The following is a 23,490-nucleotide window of genomic DNA, read 5'->3' as shown; positions in this document are numbered from 1 at the left end:
TGTGTAAATAATTGGGTTAGGAAGACTCTCGTGAATAACCAGAGAGCCTAGGAAGGATGGAAGGAGAAGGACAGATCAGCAAAGAAACCAACATGATAGAACTGGGAACTGCTCCAGAGGACAGCAGGGAACTTGTAGTAGTCTCATGTTTCATGTTGGGCCCCATTTGATGGTGTATCCTAATAAATATGAACCTTTGTGTCCATCTCTGAAGTCTGGCTCCTCTCACCTTAGGCATATGCCCCAAGTGCATCTTTCCTTCAAAATTCTGTTGTTCTAGTCTCTTTGGCTATCCAGTCTAAGATATTCATGCCCTGGCTTCTCTTCAGCTTCTGTTTCTGGCCTGGTGAATATTTATGAGCAGTAAAACAGTCCAACAGGAATGACTTGGAGACATCCTGTCCAGCATAGTTAGTAGCATAGAGATTATGGTAGATGGGAGGTCATGTCCTTGGTCTGCCTAGAAGTTCTCATCTATCTCATACAAGTGCCTGAACTCCAGGTTAAATGCTTCTTTAGGAAAGTGAGGTTTTTCCCTCTGGGCTTGTATTTAAAAATTACAGGCACTTTCTTTTCTACCTGAAGTAGAATGGGAACAGTAATGGAATACCAAATGTTTTCTGATGAGAGACCTCTTTCTTAAGTGTTGTTAAAACCCTGTCTTAAGTGTTGAGCAATCAAAGTAACAGGAAATACAACCAGCCCCATCTGTAATTAGCTTGGTATCCATTCTTTTCAGTCAAATTTTTTTCTCCCGATAACGTACTTCCAACAATTCTAATTTTAGACTAGATATATGTATGCAGATTCAGCAATGCCAGAAGTGGTGTAGTAATATGCTGAAAATTTATTTGATTTAAACTTGAATGATGCTGATGGAAATGTGCCAAACTACCCACATTTATACAGTCAAAGAGCAATCTGAAGGAGTCATGCTTTTGCATTGCCAGTTACGTATATTTTCAGCTTCATGTGTGCAGAACAAATGTCTGCTTACCTGACTATTTGTCATAGTGTCCATAGCCTAGTCACTGCACTGAGCTCTGCTTTTCACCCAAAGGGGTCTATTTCTCCATTTGTGCAATAATTTATTTTATTAATGTTCACATTATGGTTTGCAGGGCATTAACATTGCTGTTAATGGGGGTTGTGCATAGGAGCTGACAGAAATGCTCCTTAAATCTGTAATCTGAATTCAGACTGGGTAGAAGCTGCACAGAGTGTTAAACGCTTTTCTACTTGAGATCAGACAAAGCCGTGCCATATTTACATTAATCCTGCACTTTCAAAGCACATGCAAGGTTTTAGCTTCACAGCAACTCTTGATTTCAATGCAAGTTAAACACTGTGCAACACTTTGAGCATTTCTTCTTGGAAGTGCCAGATTTGGGCAGTTCAGCTTCTGAAGTCTTTAGATCATGACTCTTCTGTCCTCATATAGATGAAATTTTAAGAAAATAGGAATCTATTATTCAGGGGAGGCTTCCCCCACAGGAGAGTGACAATTCATAAATATGTGTTTACCTACAATCCTGTAAACGCAGGAGAAATGACTGCAGCTTAACTAATGATAGAACTTTCTTGTTTGGCTGATAAAAAAGCTTTTCTTCTGTTTGGGCCATTAACTGTCATGGAAAAATCAAACTCTTCCCTCAGCAGATAAGCATTTTAAAGGTAGTTTACCATGTTTTAAAATATAGATAATGGTGTCATTTTCTTAACAACTGTAGAGAATAAACAGATGTGTTATGAAATGATCATGGCCATGTTTAGCTCTTGCTTTACTGAATTTAGACCTTTTAAAACATAATTGTTGCCTTGTTGTTTTCAAAGGAAAGCATGCAGGAACCAGATGTGGGAGGGGGTGATCTCCAGGACCCCCAGCAGCATGAACACCCAGCTCTCGCAGGGGGCTGGAGAGCACTGGGATGTGTTGCTGTTACTTGTGTCTTCCCAGGGCGAGAGAGCCTATGCCGTTTGTACGGCTCCATGTAAACCTAGCTGCAGTAAATGTGTGTGCATTTGTGCATGGGGCACCTGTGGTAGAAAATTCAGGCCTGTTGCCTTTGGCTCTCTAAAAGCAAGATTCTGAGGATTCAGCAGCACTGCATTCCTGTTTGAGTGTGTTTTTATTAACATCTTTGTGCTTTTGTATCACAGCACAAAAGGTGGAGTATTATGAAAGCAGGCAACCTGTCCTGCTGTTACTGGGGTCAGCAGCACCTGTAGGACAGTGTCCTGCCTCCTCCAGATGGAGACGTGGACACTGTTCCTGTGCTAGTCTGTACGGAGCTGCCTGGTGACATGGGGAACGGGGAGGAATGGGTATACAATAGTCTATTTTTCTTAAAGGCTTTGTTTATAGGTACTGTCCCTCACTGGTAGCAGAGGTGAGTTCAGAGTGTATAGCTCAAACCTGGATTTTGAACACTAGAAATCTGAGATTCTGACTAGATCCAGGTGTTACCGCTGCATATTTAAAAAAGGGCACAATGACAAAATTGGGTTTAGACTAAATACAGAACTGGAATTACATGGGTTTTCAGAAACACTTCATTTCAAATCTGGCATTTGGCTCAAATCCATATTATTTAAAAAAAAAACCCAAACTGTTTTATTGGAAGTTTCTAATGGCATATTATATTAATGATGATAATGATAAATGGCATTAATATAGTTTGGTTTCTTATATAAGGACTCCTTGAGAGTTCTGGCAGAGACTGTGAAGCAAGTGGGCACAATGACCACATGATCTCCCAGTTCTCAAACCTGCCCCTTTATCATGTGTGCTCCATTTCCCTGCTCTTATACAGGCAGGGTGAATAAAAATCTGTCGATCCCTTCCAGACTATCCGTCTGTCACCTGTAGACAGAGTTCAGTTTCTCCATATGTGCTCTGATTAAAATCAGGGAAGTATTTTGAAAATACTTTAAAGCTTGCTATGTTTAAAGTGCCAAGAAAACTTTTGAGGAGCAGTGGATCCTTGAAGCAGTATATGGGTACAGATTAGATTCAGAGTATGGATTTAGACTGGTATTTAATTTGGGGCTGAGACTCAGCCACAGCTTTGGTGATATAACACTTAATGCTCTGCTCTTATAAAATAGCAAAAACTTTATGCAATTTGGTGAGATTCATTACCTGATTTCTGATGTCCTAAGGAATATAGCTTGCTGATTACACAAGATTCCTGTGAAAATTAATTAAAACCAATCCAAAACCTGTTGTTCCTTCTTGTTCTGATTTTGATAGACACCAGTCCAACCAACCCCAAGAGCAGGCTGAACTATCTAGTCCCAAACCCAGCAGTGACAAGCTGAAGCATGCACACTTCAGGAAAACACTGCTGTATTTGTGCGTGGAAGGTGCTTTGGGGAACTCGCTGTCCCTGTGTCATCAGCCTGCCAGCACGCTGTAAAGCTTGTCCATTCAACTGCAAGTGCTAGCAGTAGATGCTTATTGTGGCATCAGAAAGGGATTGTTGCTGTGCTTAGTTTTGGTACTATATGTCTCGTCTCATTTGCAGAATGGAGTTGCCTTTTGTTTGTATTGTTAGGGATAATTACTACAATTTGTTATCCATCAAACAGTCACAGGATGTTGAGCAAATGTACATGGGATACTTCAGCAATACCCTGTAACGCAGACAAGTGATGCAGAGAAAGTGTGTGTCACAAACTTATATGGGCAGATAAAATATTTTTGCAAAGATATAATATGCATCCTGAACAGTTACAGTAGGGTGAATCATGCAGCACAAACTATGCTTAAAAAAAAGGCACTCTGCAAAACTGCTTCATTATATAATAATGCTCAGTGAATTCTAGGGCTCTGTCCTACAAGATATTGAACAATCCTAACCTGAGAAATACAAAAAGTTGATCTATAACCAGCTACCTGTATTTGCTGACAATAGTTTTGAATAATAGTGCTTAAACACTATTTTCTTGGAAATTCTAAAACCAAGGGGTTATTATTTAGTGAATCAGCCTTGCCATAAAAATACAAATTTAAAGGAAAAGAAACATTTCATTGGAGTTTTTGATCACTCAAGACATTTTTATTCTTTTCTTTCTTAACTGAAATTCTCCCTTAAGTTTAAAGGGTTCACCTCTGTGTGAGTTGTAGTTGTGGTAATTATATATTAACTGTCATACAGATACCTACTGACATCAAAGCTTTCAGAAATTATAATGGACAAGGACAGGTGTTACCAGGTTTAAAAATAAAATTAAAACAACAGCAACAGTGCAGCAGCTCATCAGAATTCATCAGCAATCGGGGCTTAATTCCATGGTACTGTACTGTTATCTGTCAACCATTCATGCAATTAAGAAAATATCTCCCAATGTTTCCATGGTGCTAAAGCACTCCAGGAGAACAGCCAGCCCACACAGGACTCAGGAGTGATAAAATATTAATTCAGTACAAGCACATGTTTGATAATCTCAACATTTAATACAGGCTATAGTAATTCAGTCCTAGCAAATTATTCAGTTAAACAGAGCAGAGCCAGATAGTATACTACTTGGCAATGACTTTATTTGCAAAAATAGCCCATGTATTGTGGGATTAGGACTGTAGATATGAAAGTGGTGCTTTTGTGTTAGCAATGCAGATATTGTGGATGATGAGTGCAGGCCCAGGCTGAATGGCTCTAGCCAAGCTGAGCATTGAAACCTCAGTTTTCAAGGTGTGTATCTGTTTGCCAGATGAAGTCCAAAAGAAAAGGGAGTTTGAAATGCTGCATCAAGCAGAGAATAATTAATCTACTGCATGGCTCAGATGACAAATGAATTTGGTCTCGGTGTCAGTTGCAAGGAAGCACATGTTGCAGAACGGATTCTGGGGGGAGTCGTGCCTCCTCCATTAGCACCAGTGCTCATCCTCTATGGCACAACCCTCTTCAGCTGGCTGTGCCCACCTCTGGCGTGTGCTGAACCTGTGCTTAAAATTAGAAAAAATATTTCCTGACACTGGAAATGCACAATAGATCTCTGTAAGGACACTGGGAGAAGTTATGTTTGGTAGCAGCATCTTGTAAGTAGGGGTTTAATGCTTGTGAGCCCTGCAGAGCCAAGTCTGGAGCCAGGGGCATGGGGAAGGCTCCAGCCAGGCTTCTGCCCCTTCTCTGTTTCTGGGTCCCTGCCTGCCTTTGCCATATGCTTTCTGCAGGCAGTGTGAGATGCAGGTGTAGCTAGGATAAATTTGGATTAGCTGGAGTTAGTTACACCAAGGTTGCCATCTTCTCTCTTGAAAAGAAATCCTGTCCCAATGTAAACTTCTCGGAAGAAAACTTTCCCTAAAAAGTTTCAAGTGGGATGCAACATTTTCCAAACTCCAGCCCAAGGTACCAGCAGGTCTCTGCTGCTGTGCTTGTTTGCAGCACAGAGCTGCTGCTGGGGCTCAGTTGCTTCAGGAGGAATCAGAAGTATTTGCCCTAGAGTTATTTTTGAAGACCTGCAGATAAAAGGGCCATTGCAGACCCTCGGTTTTCCTTTCATCTGTTCTTTATATCATGATGCTTTTTTTGTTGTTGTTGTTGTTCAAGTTGTTGCTGGAAAGGGAGACAAGCTGGAAGCCATTAAGGGAAAATCCCACACTGACTTTTTAGAATACGATCCTACAATTAGCTGAATAACTTTACTTGTTAGCAGTTGCCTTGTACTAAAAGACAGACTCATAGCTTGTCTGGAAATACTGTCAGTCAAGGTCGTTTTCCCAGAATTCATGATACGTTTCCAACATAAGCAAACGGCTGTGAGAATGGATGTTTATAATGACAAATCGTAGGAAATTTGAGAATTATATTCTCTTGCTTATTGAATTTCTAAATACCTCGAAAATAGGGTTCTGTCGGCTCCCTTAATAAGCTAGGCCACGTAATGAATTAGATATTGGTAGCTGGAAAAAGGCTTTAAGGGGCTGAAGGGTATTTATTTTAAACTTCTCAGGTGTCTGGTTTACAAAAACCTGATAAATTATGTGAAGATAAAGTTTCAAGAAGAAAAGAAGTGAAAACTCTGTGCTTAAAAGGGAAAGGTTGAGAGGGAAATATTGTGAATTTCTGCTTTTTGCTTTTTTCCTATTTTTTCCACTTCAGTGGCTAATTAACATTTCAGAGAAAGGAAGGCTTTGCTAAAAATCCAGCATCTCTCCTTAAGGCTTACTTAAAAATACATCCTTGGGATCTTCAATAATTGTGTAGAAAAACAGGCTAATGTTGGCATTCCTAATATTTTAAGGATAAAACAAAGAACAAATCCAGCAAAGCCATTCTAGACAGTCTTTCAAGCCCACATAAAGAAACAAATTCAGGCAAAAGAAGAGTGTTTTTAAAATACTTGGCAGCTCATCTTTAATATTAATTCCAGTACTCTTCCCTTATTTTTCTGAATAGTGCATCCTGGGTATTTAGTCCCTTCAGATATTTTTAGAGTGACTTCCCCTGTGCTGTTCAGACAAGTTAGTATGCACAACGGTGGCAGCTAAAATTAACTCATTTTTTTAATACACCAACTCCATCCATCTCTTAATTTCAGTTTATTCCCTCTGAACCCCACAGTTTGTCCCTCTGGCAATGAGCTGTCGACATACAGTAACCAGGAGGTAGGTGAGTGCAGGTCTGGAGGCAGAAGAGGTAATTAAACAGGTCAGGCTCAGAGCAGAATTTGGGGCTTGGGTCTGGAAATGTCTCAGGACAATCTCCTATTTCAAAGACTGAATTGGAAAAAAGAAACCAGCTTTCTGGTGCTTGGATCCAACATAGCATAGACTGATAGGGCAGATCAGTGGATGGACAAACCCATCTGAAACTAGAACTATAACACATTCAAAATCTGAATTCTGTTTTTTAACAACTGCAGTTCCCACTTTGTCCAACATGGATCAATAATCCTGCTGCTTCTCCAGCGATCCCCTGTGGCATTAGTCATTGCATAATGAACAGTTTTTGCCTGACACTGCTGTTCGGTATGGGTTCAGCTATGCACTGCTGATTGCTGGCAGTTGCATTTGATAGTTGCAACCCATACTTGTATACAGGAGAAGGAAATACATAAAATCAGGTAAATGTTTTTCAGTAGAAAAAACAGCTACTCTTTTGTTGTCCAGGTTACCTTTTGCTTGATTTAGTCATGAGCAAAATCTTATTAGACAATTTATGAATCTTTGTTTATATCCCTCTAGTATGACACAGAAATAGAAGTAATGATTAACATTAATAACTAAAGGAATTGTCTCAAACAGGATTAACTAATACAATGTTCCCATTTTCCCTGCTTTAGTGAGAACACTTACTTTTTCTTTAGGATGGGAAATGTAATCCTGCAAAGAGTTATTTTTCCCATCATGTCTCACTGCTAAAACAAAACAAATCTCAACTGAAAAAGCCTCCAAAAGACAAATACGATATTCATTGACATATTCTGGTGTGAGACTGACAGCAGTGCTGAAAAATTGCAACTTCAAGCTTATTTATGTGAAACTTTTCAGAAACCATTTATCACCAGTTATCTGCAGAATATTTTTTCTTGTGTTGCTAATAAGATATTTCACCCTTAAGACCTTTTAAGCCTTCAGTCATATGTTAATATGGCAGCTGGTTGTAAACTTCTAACACGACACTAAATTATTTTTGCTTGTGACAGCAGAGATCTATAATGGTGTTCTGGATTTCCATCTTCTGGATGCACTTTTCTCTACGACACTTCTAAGTTTGTGTTCTTCCTTCATCCTCCCCAGGGCAACTGACTGCCAGACCCCGAATTCCCAGTTGTGGGCACTGGTCTGTCCCACAGGATGTAACTGCCCAAACTGCAGAGGAGGCTGCCAGTTTCTGCCGTGGCCCTGAATTGCTTTATGGATCCTTGTTTGTGCCATGGAGCTTGGATGCTGAACTGCCCAAGGAGTGATCCAGAACATCGGTATTAAGTTGGATTGCAGCCCGAGGTGTTACCTGACAGCTGCTTGTCTCCGCACACAGAGGGTCTGCACCGACCCTGAATTTCGGGGGATTGGAGCCTGCAGGATGGTGAGTGTCTTTACTTTGCTTCCCTCTCCAAGTGGCATTTCCTTGTTCTAGCAGTGCCACAGCACTGATGGCATGGGAGCAGGATTATCACATTATCAGTGGCTGTCACCAGGTTACATTGTATGAGATTTTTAATTATGCTATTTCTATAATTCTACAGTCATAGTTTTGCCTTTTATTGTACATCCTGATTTTTGGTGCAGATAGGGGCTAAAATACATTTTGCTGATGAAACAAAAATGTGTTTTCCTACCTATGGGGCGGGAAAAAAAATTCATCCTTCTGGGAGGCGATAGTGATCAGAATATTTAGGAACTTATGCTAGGATTTTGCATGTTGTTGTCTTTCTCTTAGGATGACCTGGGCTGTGCAGTTTCCTAGTTACTTGAAGTCAAAGCATGAGGCCTGCTGATTTTTTTGTCCTCTGTTTCTGACTTCCAGCTTTGTTTATGGGGACTTTAATTTTGCCATCTCTTTCTGCTAAGGGCAAACCTCTTTTCTGGCTCCTGCTGTAGCTCAGTGCTGCTTGGCCAGGCCTTCAGAGTGCACTGAGGAAAACCTGGCTTTCTGAGGAGGCGTCTGCCTTCGCTAAGTTCATGGAGGCCACGGCAGAGCTGGAAGACCATACAGATGAGGATTACTGCAGATACGGTTGCTATGCTAAAGTCACCAATTCATGAAAGACTTTAAATATAAAACTGTGTATGCTGGCTTAGCCATGAGAACTCATCTGTGGTTTTTTTTGGTTTTGTTTTCCCCAACTAATCCACACCTAAGGTCAAAGCAAAATCAGGTGTCGATTGGCTCTTTGTAGAGTTTGGCCGAACTACTGAAAGCAGTGCTGAGTCCAGGGGATCATTCCTGATATGCTGACCTCATTTAACCCAGATACTCTCTGGATTTCAACCATTCAGCCCCTTTCATGCTACTTCTCTGCTTTCCTTTTGCTCCCTTGCTCTATCCATCTCCATTTTCTGCCTCATCAGGGAGAAGCTATGGGTTACAACCAAAGGCCACATACCTACCTACCTATGAAGCTCTCTGTTTGGTGGGCTCTTTTTGCCTTCAGCTTCTACAAAGGCTTCAGTTCAAGGGCTCTGAGAATTGACCCACATTTCCTTGCTGGAGTTGCCATGCTCTCGGGTGAGCTTTCCAAGCCATTAATATCAAAGCAGCATCACTTATCTTGCAGCTCAGCCTGAAGAGAAAAGAGGCCTTGGAGCTGCTTTGGATCTCTGTACCTGCTGGAAAGTGGGGCTTCTCTCCTCTTTCAGTCACTGTGCATATCTGGGACTGGTATTGACTTCAGTAGGGAATATCAGTATTACTGGACTTTATTGGAGATAACAATTTTTTAGGTTCTGGCCAAGGCAGCTATTTCCAGTGCTCATTATAACACAGTGAAGTCACCAAGTATGTGACACAATAGATGAGATTTCCATTATTTAGCTGTATCTCTTGTCCTGTGTGCTGTGAAAAAGGCCAGGGTGGGGGGGCTGTGGTTGGGGAGCAATGTTGTGTTCCTCGTTGCCTTCCTCTTGGAGGAACTGCCGGGGATGGATGCATGTGGGTACCCGACACTTGCATTGTTTTGTGCCTGCTGGCTGCTGCGCAGCAGTGGGTGGCTGCTGCAGCCCTGCTTAGTTACTGCGTGGAAAAAACAGTGGCAGCAGTTCTGTCAAACTAAATACAGTAGTGGGGCCAGATATATCCTCCCTGGCTGGAAAAGCAAAACCCTTCAGGTGTAGTTTGAGTGAAGGCTATAAGTACCCTGCGGCTCCCTCTCCAAGTTGCTTTGCAGCGTGCTGTAAGAAGAGTGCGGGTGTAGGTAGTATTTGGTGACACCCCACTATCTGCTAAGAAGACTCTTCTGAAAGCCTTTGCTTGTGCAGGTGTCTGCTGCTCCCTCCCACATACCTTTTTTCTCTTCTCACACTACATGCATCTTTCTGGACCTTCCTGCTGGGTACTCAATATTATCATAACAATTGAATGCCTTCAGTGACTGTCAGTTAACAGGGCTGGAACAAGGAAGCCTTTGTTCAATATTTATATACAACTTCTTGTTATCTCTAGAGCATCTCCTGTTCATTGTAGTGAAGTTTGAGTGTACCTTGCCTTCATATATTGTGGGGTTGGGAGTGTATTGTGTCTCCATGCATTTATACTGAACAGAATTTATATGTTTTAGCATGTCTAATGGCCGCCCCAGCAGTTTTTAGGATAGACTTGCCTCTGGCTTCCTTTCTGTAAATAAATAATTCTGATGGATCATGCCAATGCTCCCCTGTGATGGGGTTTTGGTATGGAGCACCCCAGCAGTGCAGGGCCTGTGGTGGAGCAGGGCTCCTGTGGAGCAGCTGGGGTGTGTGGAGCAGAGGCTGGCTGTGCCCGCAAGCCCTCACCCTGGAAGGGGCTGCTGCTCTCTGGGCTTCTTGCATGGGTAGCAGCAGTTTTCCTTCCCTTTGTACTTCTTGTAAGGCATGGTGTGGGGCTGTATCTGTTGGTTTTGAAGGCTTCCAGCTCGCTGACAATCATGACCTGTGAGAGTCTTTCCAGCCCACAGGTTCCTTCGCTGGGTTTCTGCAGTGCCAGTGGGAGCGAGCAGCCAGATCCCATGTCCTTTTGCAGCCCCCCCCCCGACATTTTACATCTTGTATTTCTCTGGTTTATCTTCACTGCTTCCTTTGTGCCCAGGCTCATCCATAAACATACCAACCTGGCTCTTAATGAGTTGTATTAATTCTATATTTATAGGTTATTTGAGTCTTACTTGGATGTTTAAGATCACTTCATAATACTTAACAGAATTTGAATAAAGAAAATGTATTTAAAGACTATGTATTTTTTTCCTGCTGGTCTAGGGTTTATTTTTGCTTGCACATGCAGGCCACTGTTTCTCTGACTTCTTTTATGTTCTATTCAATATTGTGTTGCAATCTGAAATGTCATATATTAGTGCCATATATTATTGTGTAAACACGACATAGGTGATATTTTACAGATTAAATGGAGAAAAGACTGGCCACATGAGGACCTGTTGGCTTAGGCGCCCAGCTCACCTCATTGATTTAGTTGAGGAAAATGGATTATCAAGACTTGTTAAATTACACTTTCAATGGAAATTCTCTGATGTATCAGTTTACCTTCCTTCCTCTTCTCCTCTCGTCCCTCCCAATTTGGATCTGAATCTGTCGTGCCTTTTGTCTCTCTGGGGTTAGACGTCCATCCTCTGTGTGCACTTGTTTAGGGTGCTCCTGCCCTGAATCCCTGCATCCAAACTTCAAGCCTCCTGGCAAACCAGCCCTGAAGTCCATGCCTGTCTCCAGCATCACAAAGAATAAACTCTTTAATCATACGCTTCAGCAAAACGGAACCCTTCTAGCCTACTTGACCCTACCTCTGGCAACTTGCAGTGGGGACTTGGCACAATGGCACAGCCAGGTGATCTCCTGTGGGCAGAGCCCACCGCAGCCTCGGTGCTCTCTGCCCACCTTTTGTCCTGCAGCTGGCCAGGGGTTTCCTCTTCTGTAGCTCGTGCATGTGTTGAAGGAAAGCACACTCTTCCTGCAGCAGTCCTGTTTTCTTATCATGCATGTATGGGGGAAACTTATGGGACCAAATTCTATTTCTCCTAAATTTGAGCTCCTTGTACTTTAGATTCCAAACTGTAACCCTGAGACAGGAGCAAAACTTATGCAAACTCTGTTCTGAGTGTGGCTCTTGCATCTCCTGAATAAGAAGGGATGGGTATGTGGCTTGGTGGTTTCAATGGGAATCACTCCTACCTAATCTACTGCTTTAAATTTTTGTTTGAAAAGCCTAGAAACTGTGAGAAGAGAAAATAATCTGATGCTTGAGTTCCCACAGTTTTACTGGCAGAATGTCAACATTGTATTTTATGCAGTGTACATGCTGCTAAGGTACTGAGATAAGCAAAAACTCTGCGATTTCCCTGCCTAGCAGCTCTCTGATGCTCTTGATTTGTAAATCTCTTTATTCTATAATATGTGATTGGAAAAAGCCACCTTGCTGATGAGAAAAGCCAGCGTAGGAAACAACAATAATGTGTGCTTACTGTCCAGCTTTGTATCTAAAGCTCTTTTGTGCTTGGATTTAAAAAAAAAAAGCTGCTTTTATTATTTTTGTGAGTTTTTATCTCTTCAGCTGGTCTGGAGACAGTGTATTAGTCAGATGTGTGGGTAGTGAATTACCCATGATGTCAAGCTCTGTTGTTAATTAAAAATACATGTTTTTGACATATGAAGCCTCCATTAAAAGCACCATCCTTTGTCTGGAGAGGCACTGTGTATTGCACTTTAGAAATGGGATGAGCTGACAAGGCATGAGGGCTAACTTGCAGAGAGCAAGACTGGGTAGATTAAATGTAAAGAAGGGAACTGTTGCTTTGGATTATGCGTTTGCTTTTGCTTATCTCCCAAGGAATAGATCTCGAGGGCTTAGCTGGCTGTCTGGGTGAGAACTAGCAGGTGAAGTACTGCCATTTTTTCACTGACTGGTAAAATTGTTTTTCTGATTTGATCAGCATAGTGCAGCATGGTGTCTGTTGGTTAGCATATCCTTATAGCTGGTGGGTTTTCAGGGAGATGAGAAATTGTATTTTTTAAACTTCATGTGACACACTACTAAACTGAGCAATATTTATTTTCCCTCAGGCTGTATTTTCAGAGATGCATTTGAATGGAGACTTGCAGTGCTGTAGTATTTCCTTAGAATTGAAAGTTAGGTTTCATTTATTTAAGAGGCAGGTATTAAGCATACCTTAATTCATGCAAAATATGTTAAGCTGTTATTCCTTAATACCAAAAGAGAAGTGATAACAACGTCCTCAGCCTTGGTTCAGGACCACAGTGTACATCTGAAAGCCTGGCTTGGGTGCGATGGGTGGCTGGTGCCTGAACCAGAGGAATCTGTGTCCTGGGAGGGGTATCTCTCTGCTTTCCATGTGGGTTTCAAAATGTTTGGTTTCTTTGCTTGCTGGAAGTGCTGCAGTCATGGTTCAGGGCCCCCAGCAGTGGAGGTTTGGGTGCTGGGCCCCCACTCCCTGCGTCCTCCCTAGCAGGGGGCATGTCCTCAGGGTGTGTTCTTGGCGGCTGGATTGACTGGGACGTCTGGGCTGGGCACTGTCTATAATGGAGGTGTGGTTTTATTTACTTATTTTTCAGAGAAAAAATAATGAAGTAAAGGGAAATCTTTAAAAAAAAAAAAAGGGGGGGGGGGAGGAGACTAAATTGTAATTACCCAGGAGAAGGGTTGTCTTGTTCCTCATCAATCAAACTTGAGCACAAATGAAAGGGGCTTCTCTGTTCCAAGCAGTTATACCAAGGAAAATGGTAAAACTGTGAAAGCAAGAGTGCTATTAACAGGCTAGTGCTCTGCTACACAGCTGCCTTTTCCTGGGATTATTAAGGCAACCATAGATTTCTTTAATTTTGAAACAGAATAGAAAATAGACAAAACTTTTTATTAATATGGGTAGATTTGAGTTGGCTGTGACATTTCCTTTAAAACTGGTTGTAGTTTTAATGGGAAGTTGCCGAGTCCTGAGTCTTTTTTCAGCCCATAAGGTAGTGCACATAGTGCTTTACGTTGGTATGCAGAAAGGAGATGCAGGTCTGCATTCGTGACAGTCTATTTAAAACCCACAAGAGAAGGAGCCTCCTGAAACAAGGTTATGCTCTTCATTTGCCATTCAAGTATTGAGAAATTGTATCTGCTGCCTCCAAAAAGGAAACAGAAACCCCACCATATTTTGAGTTTGCTCATAATGATTCGGAACAAAATTTGTTATTTAATTTTGATATTGAATTTAAATTGATGTGTTAATAAAATATGAAGACTTAATATGTGTAACTGATTTAATTCCAAATGGACTATGATTATCCACTAAAACTATGCAATGTTGCATAGATATGGCCATTGTATTTTATAGTTAAGGTACCCGGAGTGAATTTTGGGAAGAAATGCTTTTTGAATTGCAAAACTTTATATTACTTGAATGGACATACTTGTATGTGGGAGCTCTGAAAATTAGTTGCATCTGTCATTAAATATATTAGAATTAGAAGATATTTCTTGTAGTTTAAACGAAAGTTAATACTAGCACTGTTCAGGGTCGGTAATATTGATAGTGGTAGGTTGGATGTGGTGGCATGCTGGATGTGGGGATGCCTGATGTATCATGTCATAGTCCCAGATTTTAGAGAGAGGTCTCAAAACCAGCATTAAATTAGGGCAGCTCGTTGCCATCTCCTCCATCCCTGTGTTGTCCTGCTCTTCCCAGCTTTGATGTTCTCTCGTACAGGTGGGCACTGCTGTAGACGTGATGCTGTTGCCATGTGAGAAGCAGCCTTGTACCTGAGCAGGCTTTGTGAGATATTTTGGGCAGTTTGTACAGGCTGGTCAGGGAATGGCCACAGCGATCCTTGCTTTGGAGAGCAAGGGCAGCCCTGGGCTCCATGGAGAGATGCTCTAACAGTCCAGGAGGCCAAGAGTAGGTGTATAGCAAAGTCCTGCTGTCTTCTTACTGCCTGTAACCAGATCAAGAAATCTTTCTTGTTTCTATAGAGCTTTCTGTAACTTTCAGTAATATCCACTGCATTCACTGATATCTCTTGCATGAGGAATGCCTAGAGTAACAGTCTTTGTTAAAATGTCCTGTGCAAGGAATGTTTTCTTGCTGGTGGTGGAGGAACATGAGGTGCTCAGTAGCATTTTAGAGTTCTTTGCATTTTTAAAGGCACAGGTTCCTTGCAGGTCTGAATCATTTATTTACGTATATCTCTGGAAAGATTTGTGTGGTTGGAGCCTGAAGGCTTGGATCGCAAGTGTTTTCACCTGGTTCTCAGTGTATCGAAGCTCACCACAAAGGCTGAAGCCTGAGATGCTGTCCTCTTCTCTGCCCCGTGCTGCAGTGAAATATTTCCTGGAGCGTTTGCAGAAAGGCTGCGCAGGGACATCCCACATGGTCTCCTGTCCCATGCTTCACCCTGTGTTTTGCATTATCAAATCCTCTATGATATTGCTGTAAATGCACAAACCAGCAGACGGCATGAACTGAAGAGGTCTCTGAAGTCTGTGTAGAAGGGCCAGGTATGAAAGCCTGGTTGTACAAATACCACAGCTCCTGAAGGAAACAGGTACTGGGTGCCAGAATGATGTGACACTTTATTAGACAGAATTTAAGAAAGGAAGTGGGAGCAATATGAAACTTATCAATGCACTGGAAGAATAAGAGCCCAAGAAAAAAAAGATGACATTTTGCTGCAGTGTTGGACAACAGTGAGTGCGAGCAATGCCTGATAAGGTGGACAGCTCTGAAGTGCAATTCCGGTCTGAAAAATTGCCTTGTGATAGCGATGGAGTGAGGTTCGAGGTGGCGTGTATCAGTGGTTTTCAGCATAAATATTTTTCTAACTGCCATCCCTGGAAATGCAGCCTGAACTCTCAGAGCAAGCTCCAGCTCAAGCCATTAATAAAACCTGTGACACCTCTTAATTTCAGTAGCAGTGGCTTAGTGGTGACCTTTGGGGTAGAGCAGACATCCTTTCAGTCTCAGCTATGTGAAAACCACAGAGTTTGTGGAAATAAAACTCAGTAAAACTAATTTTTGTCACTGATGTCAGCAGATAGCACTTTGAATGCATGCAGGGAGCAAACCTGCTGAGGCAGGTGGAGCCTTTTTACAAAATTGCTTTTCAGAGGAAAGTGTTTTGAGAAGATGTAAGAATTTCATGAAGATCCAAACTTCAGTGTGCAATTCAACCAGAAGAAAATATGCAATAAAAAGAAGATAGATATGAAATGTAATAGGAGTCCCAGCATGGCTAGAGGCAAAAAAGCAAGAGCCAGAATGATCTTGGAAGCTTATTTCTGTAAGCAGGGGAGACCTGCTACCATACAAACTGCTACATTCATTTGGAAAAGCCCCTTTTGTATGTGATGTGAGGAGGTACATGCTACTAAAAGTATTAGTGTTATCCATTTTTCTATAGTTGATTTTAGAGTGTAATGAGTGAGGAGTGAGATGCCGATAAGGAAATGTGAAATGTTGGAAGCCGCAGCCATAAGCTGCTTCAGACACTTGTGCCAGCATGGTAAAACGAAGCTGTAAAACATGTGAGTGAGCGGACTATGGGGTCATATGGACTGAAATGGGCTGGTTATGGGTTCAGTAACAAAAGAGAATTTCAGAACAGATCAGATAAAAGAAGGTGAAGGGGAGCAGCATCAAAGGGCTCCCCAAATCCAATATGTTAATAGTACTGCAGCAACATTTAAGCTCTCTGGAAGGAGCACAGAGCAGTTGATGGGGCCTGGCTGGTGTTTGCTATGGGGCCTGGCTGGTGTTTGCTATGGCAGGTAACTGCTGTGTCTCGTGCTTGGGGATTTTGTTGAGCCCGGGGTTGTGTGCTGCAGAGTACTTGGCAACCTGGCTTGGGGCACTCCTGGCCCTTCCCTGCTTGTTCCTATGCTCCCCTGGCCTTGAACCGGCCAGCACAACTGCTTGTGCAGCTGTGCTGTGAGGCAGCAGATGGATTCAGCTTAACAAAAACCAAACAAACTCCCATACCCCCCGAAGAAACCAAAAATGCCAGGCAGGGCCAGGTCCAGGGCAACCCCCAGGAGGAGCTCCCCAGCAAGCTGGTGTGTTGGGAGGTGGTGGCAGGAGAAGCTGTGGAGGTCCGCTGCAGTGAGAAGAAGAATGGGGAGCTCAAGGTGCAAGGGTGAAACTGCAGCATCCCAAGGAAGCAGCGCTGGGAATGGAGAAGGAAAGTAGGTGCTAGCGCTTGCGGCGTCAGCATGGTTGCGCGTTGCTTAGCAATGAGATGAGGCCTGGGTAGAGCAGCGGAATAAGTAATGTTCTCATAGCGACAACCTTAAAAACTTCCCTTCTTTCATATGCTTTTGCTTCATCTGAAGTTAGCACATTGCTCTTGAAATTTGAGGGCCATCCTGAAAGACTCCAGCACTGTTCGATGCAGCAGAGCTCAGCCAGTGCAACCCTCTGGCAGAGCGCCTGCGGGGGGGACCCTGCCTGCAGCGCCTTCCCAAACACCCCTGTGCTCGCCACCCCCGAAGGCTGCTTTCTGGAGGGTCCTTTTCTTAAATAGAGCTTCTCTTGAGGCACCGGTGGGTACCTGAGCTCCCCTGCAAGTGCCCATTTCCGTCTCTTTTTAGGTTTTTAGTGTTTCTGCTTCTCTGGTGGCTGCAGTTGGATTTCTGCTTTTTTCACTGAATGCATCTCAGGCATCAGCAGCACCTATCTGAAGTGTCCTTTAAATATTTGTGTGTTGAAAAGCCATTGCCTGGATGCTCATACACTATGGCATTTCCGTGGAGCTTTGAAGTGTCTAAAATTGGGGCAATTTAGGAATACCAATATCCCTTCTGGCTTAACAGCCCATTTATCCAATGTATCACGACAGAGGCTGTATGAACTGTGCCTAGGTAAATTGCTGCTTTGTAAGCCACTCCGTTTATATTATTCAGATGTTGTAAGTGTGGAACTGCAAGCTTTGTTTTCTTGTGTCGTAGCAGAGATTGTAATGGTCCCACAGCGTCCTCTGAGCTGTAGAAAAATCTAATTAAAGGAAAAATACTCTGCCATGCGCATACAAGGTTCACAGCAGAACTGCTTAATGTCTTTAGTGTTTGACTTTTTCTTTCCTGATGCTTGGCAGAGCCTGGGCCCCCTGGTGAGACCCTTTGCCCCCCATCCTGGGGGCAGGGGTGCAGGCAGGGCAGGGCTGCTGCCTCCCCTGTGCAGGGCGGTCTGCAAGGCAGAGAGCCTCCAAGTAAAGAGCCACTGCTCTTTCCATACCTAATCCCAATTAACTTCCTTGGGAGTGTTTCTTTGTGTGCTGTGGCATAATATTTAAAAAGATGTAATTAAAAAAAATCTCAACTGATAAAGTACTTGAATAAAAGCATATTATCTACAGTGCTGCCTTCTCCTGGAGATGAACAGGGTGATAAGGTGTTATCTGTGGCTGCCCCAGGCTCGAAGGGGGGGGATTACCCATGTGATAGTTCAGTTGCTTGGCCTCAGCTGCTAACAGCCTTTGCTCCAATGCTGTCCTGTAGGAAAGCCAGCTAATGGCAGAATAACTGGGGGCAGGAGGATTTTGCTGGTAATTGCATTTTAAGTTTGTGTAGGTCTGGAAAAGGAGGAAAAAAATAATAATCACGTAAACCCCCCAAACTTGGAGGTTATGAAAAAGTAAAAAGGAAAGCCCAGAGCTGGTGGAGCAGGGGCTGAGAACAAGCCAGGGGAAGAGTTTTTGGCTGAATGTGGGCCGCACCTGTGGGTAATGATGTGTTCAGGGGAAAAAAGTTGAGAATTGAAAACACTCTCAAAGCTGCCTCTGCCCAGTGACACTCTCTGGCTGGAGCAGCACCCCGCTGGCTTGTGGCAAGGAGCAAACTTGAGACAAGCAGTTTTTGGTGTATAAATCTGTCCTGAGTACATTATTCAGATATAATCAGTATCTCTACAGAATATATTGCGTACATATCAGACACAGTCACCATACACTGGGTGTATTGTCACCTTGGCTGTAGGCTGTGCAGCATGCCCAGAACTTCTTCCTCTCGGTTCTCCAGTAGAAAGACCCAAGTCTTCTCCTGCAGGGACAGAGGCACCTACACAAAGCCTGTGGCTTTCATTTCCCAGTAAAACAACCAGATAGTCTTAGGGAGAGGTCTGGTTGAGGTGGTGTCCAAGAAACATTATATATGTCTAGGGGAAGAGGTGGGTCAGGACACCTGAACGTTTTCCACTGCTGATGAGCAAGGCGTAGATGTGGGTGGTAGCTATCAGGTGCCCCTTTTGATGGCATAGTGGTGTCATTGCTTTCACTGCAAGAATGTGCCTCTTCCACAGCACTTTTAGGGCCTTCCTAGCCCAAAGCTACCTGTTTATGTTGGGCTGTCTGGAGCATGGCATTCACTGGCTGCTGCTGGGACTTAAGTACCGAAGACCTGTTGTCCGTGCAGGTATTGTTACTGCACTGATGGAGGAAAAAGGCTCATGCCTGCAGATGTGGCTGCTGTTGACTGCCAGCACCCTTTGTGGTGTGTGATTAACCCAGTATTGCAATAGGTTTTATTGGGATTATTTTGTCTTGTACCAATTAACAGTAACAAAAATCTTTGCTAGCCGTGAAAATGCCCATGAAGCAAAACCAGTGCCAGCTTTGCCAGAGGTTTCTGGACTCCCCTTCCATGTCTCCGCTCATGAGATTGCTGTTGTCCGGAGTCAGCGGCAAACCCTGCAACATGTGTCCCTCCTGATGCAAGGCAGGGACTGGATTCCTGAGCAGGGTAGAATAGGTGGAGCAATTGCTTTTGTGTCTATTTTTAGAATTATTTTTATTGTAAATGTAAGTCCTTAAAACATGGAAACTTAAGGCAGAAACATAAAGATGTCGAATATATATTTATGTTTACAGGCATGGTATTTTTAAGGTGTTTTTAAACTATTGTTAGTATATATTGGTCTGAACATATCTTTGAAATTTAAATAATTAAAAATTCAGGGAGGTGGAATTTGAATTTAATATTTTACTTGCTTAGCATGTGTGAAGTGTCTTTAGATCTTTTATGATGATGGTCAGGAGTGTCTTTGAAGTCTGGGGCTTGCAGAATGCAGAAGTAGTGCCATTTGAGGCTAACTTGGATTCGTTTCACATGATGAGTCCATGCCCAAATAAATCTTTGGGAGAGCACCTTCTGCACCTTCAGAAGTGGCATATCAGCTCTCAGGGTGTTTGTAGTTCTACTGCTTTATTTTGTGCATGTGTTCTGCCTGGCAGAGATTTCCTGGGCTCAGGTAATTTTCTGTTCTTGAGTTCTGTAAACAGCTTGCTGTGCAATTTGCCTTTATTTTTTTCCTTTTTTTTTTTAAGAATGATTGCTATGTCTGGATATTTCTTTGTAGCTATTTTCTGATCACTAACATTCATTTGCTGTGTGCATGGATTAATTTTCTGTGTTTCCTTTAACTAATGTGCCACAAATGAACTTTGTTCTTTATTGCCAAAATCCTGTGAAATCGTTTTAAGTGTGAAACAATGGAAAGAATATGTTCACGTGGATGCAGAGCACCAGCAAGCACAATGTTTTGGCCTGTTTCTCTAGCACATCTGTATCTCTTGGCACTCAGGGAGGAGGTAGAAGGATGGACCCCTAATTGAAAAATTAAATGGCTTGTATAGATTTCATTGTGTAGACTGATTTGTATTCACTGAAAATCAGAGGCTGTTTTGTTTTACTAGCTGGATGAGGTGTTAAATCTTGATCTTCTTTGCATGAAAACTTCCATGAAATTTTCCCTTGATTCAGGGTAGTTAAAAAAAAAAAAAGAATCTGTTAAGTTTGAACATGTGGTTTAAACTGCAAGAACTGGATTTCATAGCTAATTAGGGTTATTATTATTGATAAATGAACAGCATAGAAGCATAACCACGGATTGAGTAAGAGGAGTAGTATGTTTGTGTAAATGAGGGTGATAACTGCAATGTGCTTAATAACTAGAGCTCAGCTGAGCTGATTTAATAGCTGATCATTAAAGTCCATGGTGCCACAGAGCAACCCCATGGGACTGCAGTTATTTTCTCATACCGTGACCTGATTCAGCCACAAAATGTTCAGAAGAATTTAAGTCATGGCGAATGCTTGTCTTTAACCTGTGGCTTGTTTTGAGGTGCCTGCATAGAGAACTTGAGATGCCTTGTTGGAAATCCTGTTGGTACCTACCTGTCTTGATGGCTGTTGCAGATGTGAGAACTATAGATTATGGCTTGGGACATCTCTTGATCTCTAGAGACGTACCTATCTGTATCTATACCAGTAGAACCAGCAGCGTAGAGCTTGAAGAGTTCATCTCTCATCTTAGGATGCTCTGCTGTATGTTTCCTACCAGGCAGCAGTTTGGGAGAGCCTGCACTCTGCCACCCTGTCCCCTGGGGCTGGGGACAGCGCTGTGCTCTCCCCAGCATTAGCCCAGGCGTTTTGGATTCACTTTGGGTCTCAGTGAGACTAAAACATGTGCAATGGGTAATTACAGGGAAACAAAGAGCTGGAGTGAGGTTGACTCTGGGAAGAGCTCTGCCACATGCAGGGTTTTAAAATGAACTAAATTTAAGAATGAAGTGTGAAGCTAAACTTCTGCTCATGTGGTGCTTTGAAGATATGTTAAGCCCTGACTAGTACTATGTCTCTGGAAAATGCATTTGGATATTTCCTTTCTGCAAGCAGAATGCTCTCTGCAACTCAGTTTTCTGCTGTATAGTACATATCTTTCCTAATTCCTTTCCTTACAAGATGGCACTATTTTTAAATGAGTCTTTTATTTTCCTAATTAACCATGTAATCATTGCTTTTCTGTTTCTCAGTTTTGTTGATACATTTGAAGGCATCTCATTCAAGTTTTGTTTCTGTTCTGGCTTTCCTATAGCTTCCAGAATTACAGCCAACATTTCACAGCCAATATAGTTTCACTGCTGAAGACTTTTCCTTGAAAATAAGTGTATTGGGTCTGGCTGAGATGGAGTTAATTTTTCCCCATAGCAGCCCCCATAGTGCTGTGCTTTGTACTGGTAGCTAGAAAGATGTTGATAACACACCAGTGGTTTGGCTGCTGCTGAGCAGTGCTCACACAGCATCAAGGCTGTCTCTCCAACATTTTTTTTCCCCCCTCACCAGTAGGCTGGAGGTGGGCAAGGTCTTGGGAGGGGACATAGCCAGGACAGCTGACCGAGACTGACCAAAGGGATATTCCATATGATATGACACCCACTCAGCAATAAAAGCTAAGAAGAAAGATGGAGAAATGGGGGGCATTTGTTATTTGCATTTGTCTTCCAGAGAACCACTATGCGTACTGAAGCCCTGCTTCCCGCGAAATAGCTGGACATCACCTGCTGATGGGAAGTAGAGAATAAAATGTTTGTTTTCCTTTTGCTTCTGTGCACAGCCTTTGCTTTTGCTTTTATTAAACTGCCTTTATCTTGACCCACGAGGGTTTTGTTTTTTTTTTTAAATCTCATTTTCTCCACACACCTCCTCCCCCCTGGCCTGGTCCTGCTGGGGAGGGGAGTGATAGAGCGGCTTGGTGCCACCTGACACCCAGACAAAGTCAACCCACCACAATAAGTCAGTTAAAATTTACCTGTGCAGCATTTGTATGGAAGGTAGTTGGCATGCCTCATAGCTTCAGAGCAGCTCCTGGTTTGGTTGATCAGTAGGAATATTACCCTTGGAATAAAATGAGTTTTCTTAAATTCTCCTCCTCTCTTCCTGCTGGTCTAGAAGCCATCCAGAGACCTTTCCATGGTAGCTATGGGTTTGCTGTAGACAAGAAACAGCTCATATCTTGACTTTTTTTCATTTACTCAGGAGTTATACAAAGCACATGGTGATCCAGGCAAAATCTTCTCAACAGCAGCATTACTTACCCCCAAGACCATCCCATGCCTTTTTATACTAAACACTAGTTACAACAAGTAGCCTTCAACTCTTCACTGACTTTTAAAAATTTTTTTTTGTTTGTTCAGGAGAAGGACCTCAGCCTGTGGGTTTAGTGTTGCTGTGTATTTTCAATCATTTCCAGCTGCGCACAGTGTTGTGGATAATTCACAGCAGGCAGTGCCCAGAGGTGCTGCGGTGAAGCTGTTCAGCAGAGCAATGGGGTCAGAAAGGAAAAAGAAGATCCCCAAAGAAGAGAAGAAAGATGTAGTGGTATCCTTAAAGCCCCAGAAGTGGTGTGCAGGTGCATGGACTTCAGATGATTAAAAGGAAGGTAAAGATGTCAACAGAAGGATGCTGGAAAAGCAGAGGTTAGGAACAGTGCGAGAAAGTTGATTACAAGCTGGTGTGCCTTGTGCCATTGTTGCAGAGATCTTATATGGCTGGTTGGAGGGTGCTGTGAGGAAAAGGAGATTTTGCATATTAAGGAGTTTGCTACAGGGAGAACTGATCTTCCTTTGGAAAAACTTAAGGCTATTAATAGATCTCTTTTTTTGTACTGGGGTTTGATATTAACTTCTAACAACTGTAGAGTGCTTCGCAAAAATTGTTTTGAAAAATTTGGCTGCATTCTTGACCTATCCTTTCTGCTTCTTTATCGTGCTGCTATTTGTGAATAACTATGTGACAAAAGCTGTTAAAATAAGAATGAAGTTTATGAATAAACTTCATAACTTTGCTATGAGCAATGTTTTTCTTGCTAACTAAAATTATCACTTGTCTGAGCATCCCTGATTTCATGTTTGTAATAATATCACTGTCTGCTGGGTTATTTAAGGCAGTGCTCTGGAGCTTAGTCCAGAGCCGTGGCCTGGGTGTCGGCAAGCCAGACGGTGAGCGCTGGCTTTGGGAAGGCTGCCAACAGAGAGATGCACCTTGCTGAGAAATGTCTCAGGAATCAATCAAA

At 42.6% G+C, this 23,490-nt stretch overlaps 1 long non-coding RNA gene across 1 annotated transcript in view; it reads left to right on the top strand.

Moving 5' to 3' along the window:
• LOC148052080 (uncharacterized) overlaps positions 1 to 23,101 on the top strand; it is a 32,477-nt gene extending 9,376 nt beyond the window's left edge. The window contains exons 2-3 of the long non-coding RNA XR_015699291.1: positions 7,745 to 8,033; positions 22,613 to 23,101. This is a non-coding gene — a long non-coding RNA (uncharacterized LOC148052080). The remainder of the gene's footprint in view (positions 1 to 7,744; positions 8,034 to 22,612) is intronic.
• The last annotated feature ends 389 nt before the right edge of the window (positions 23,102 to 23,490 follow it).

The sequence above is a fragment of the Nipponia nippon genome, unplaced genomic scaffold (genome assembly GCF_047370975.1).
Source record: "Nipponia nippon isolate SJK-2023a ecotype South Korea unplaced genomic scaffold, ASM4737097v1 scaffold_5, whole genome shotgun sequence".
Lineage (NCBI taxonomy): Eukaryota > Metazoa > Chordata > Aves > Pelecaniformes > Threskiornithidae > Nipponia > Nipponia nippon.
Note: the sequence above shows the minus strand (reverse complement) of the source record. Positions and strands in the feature narration are given on the sequence as shown.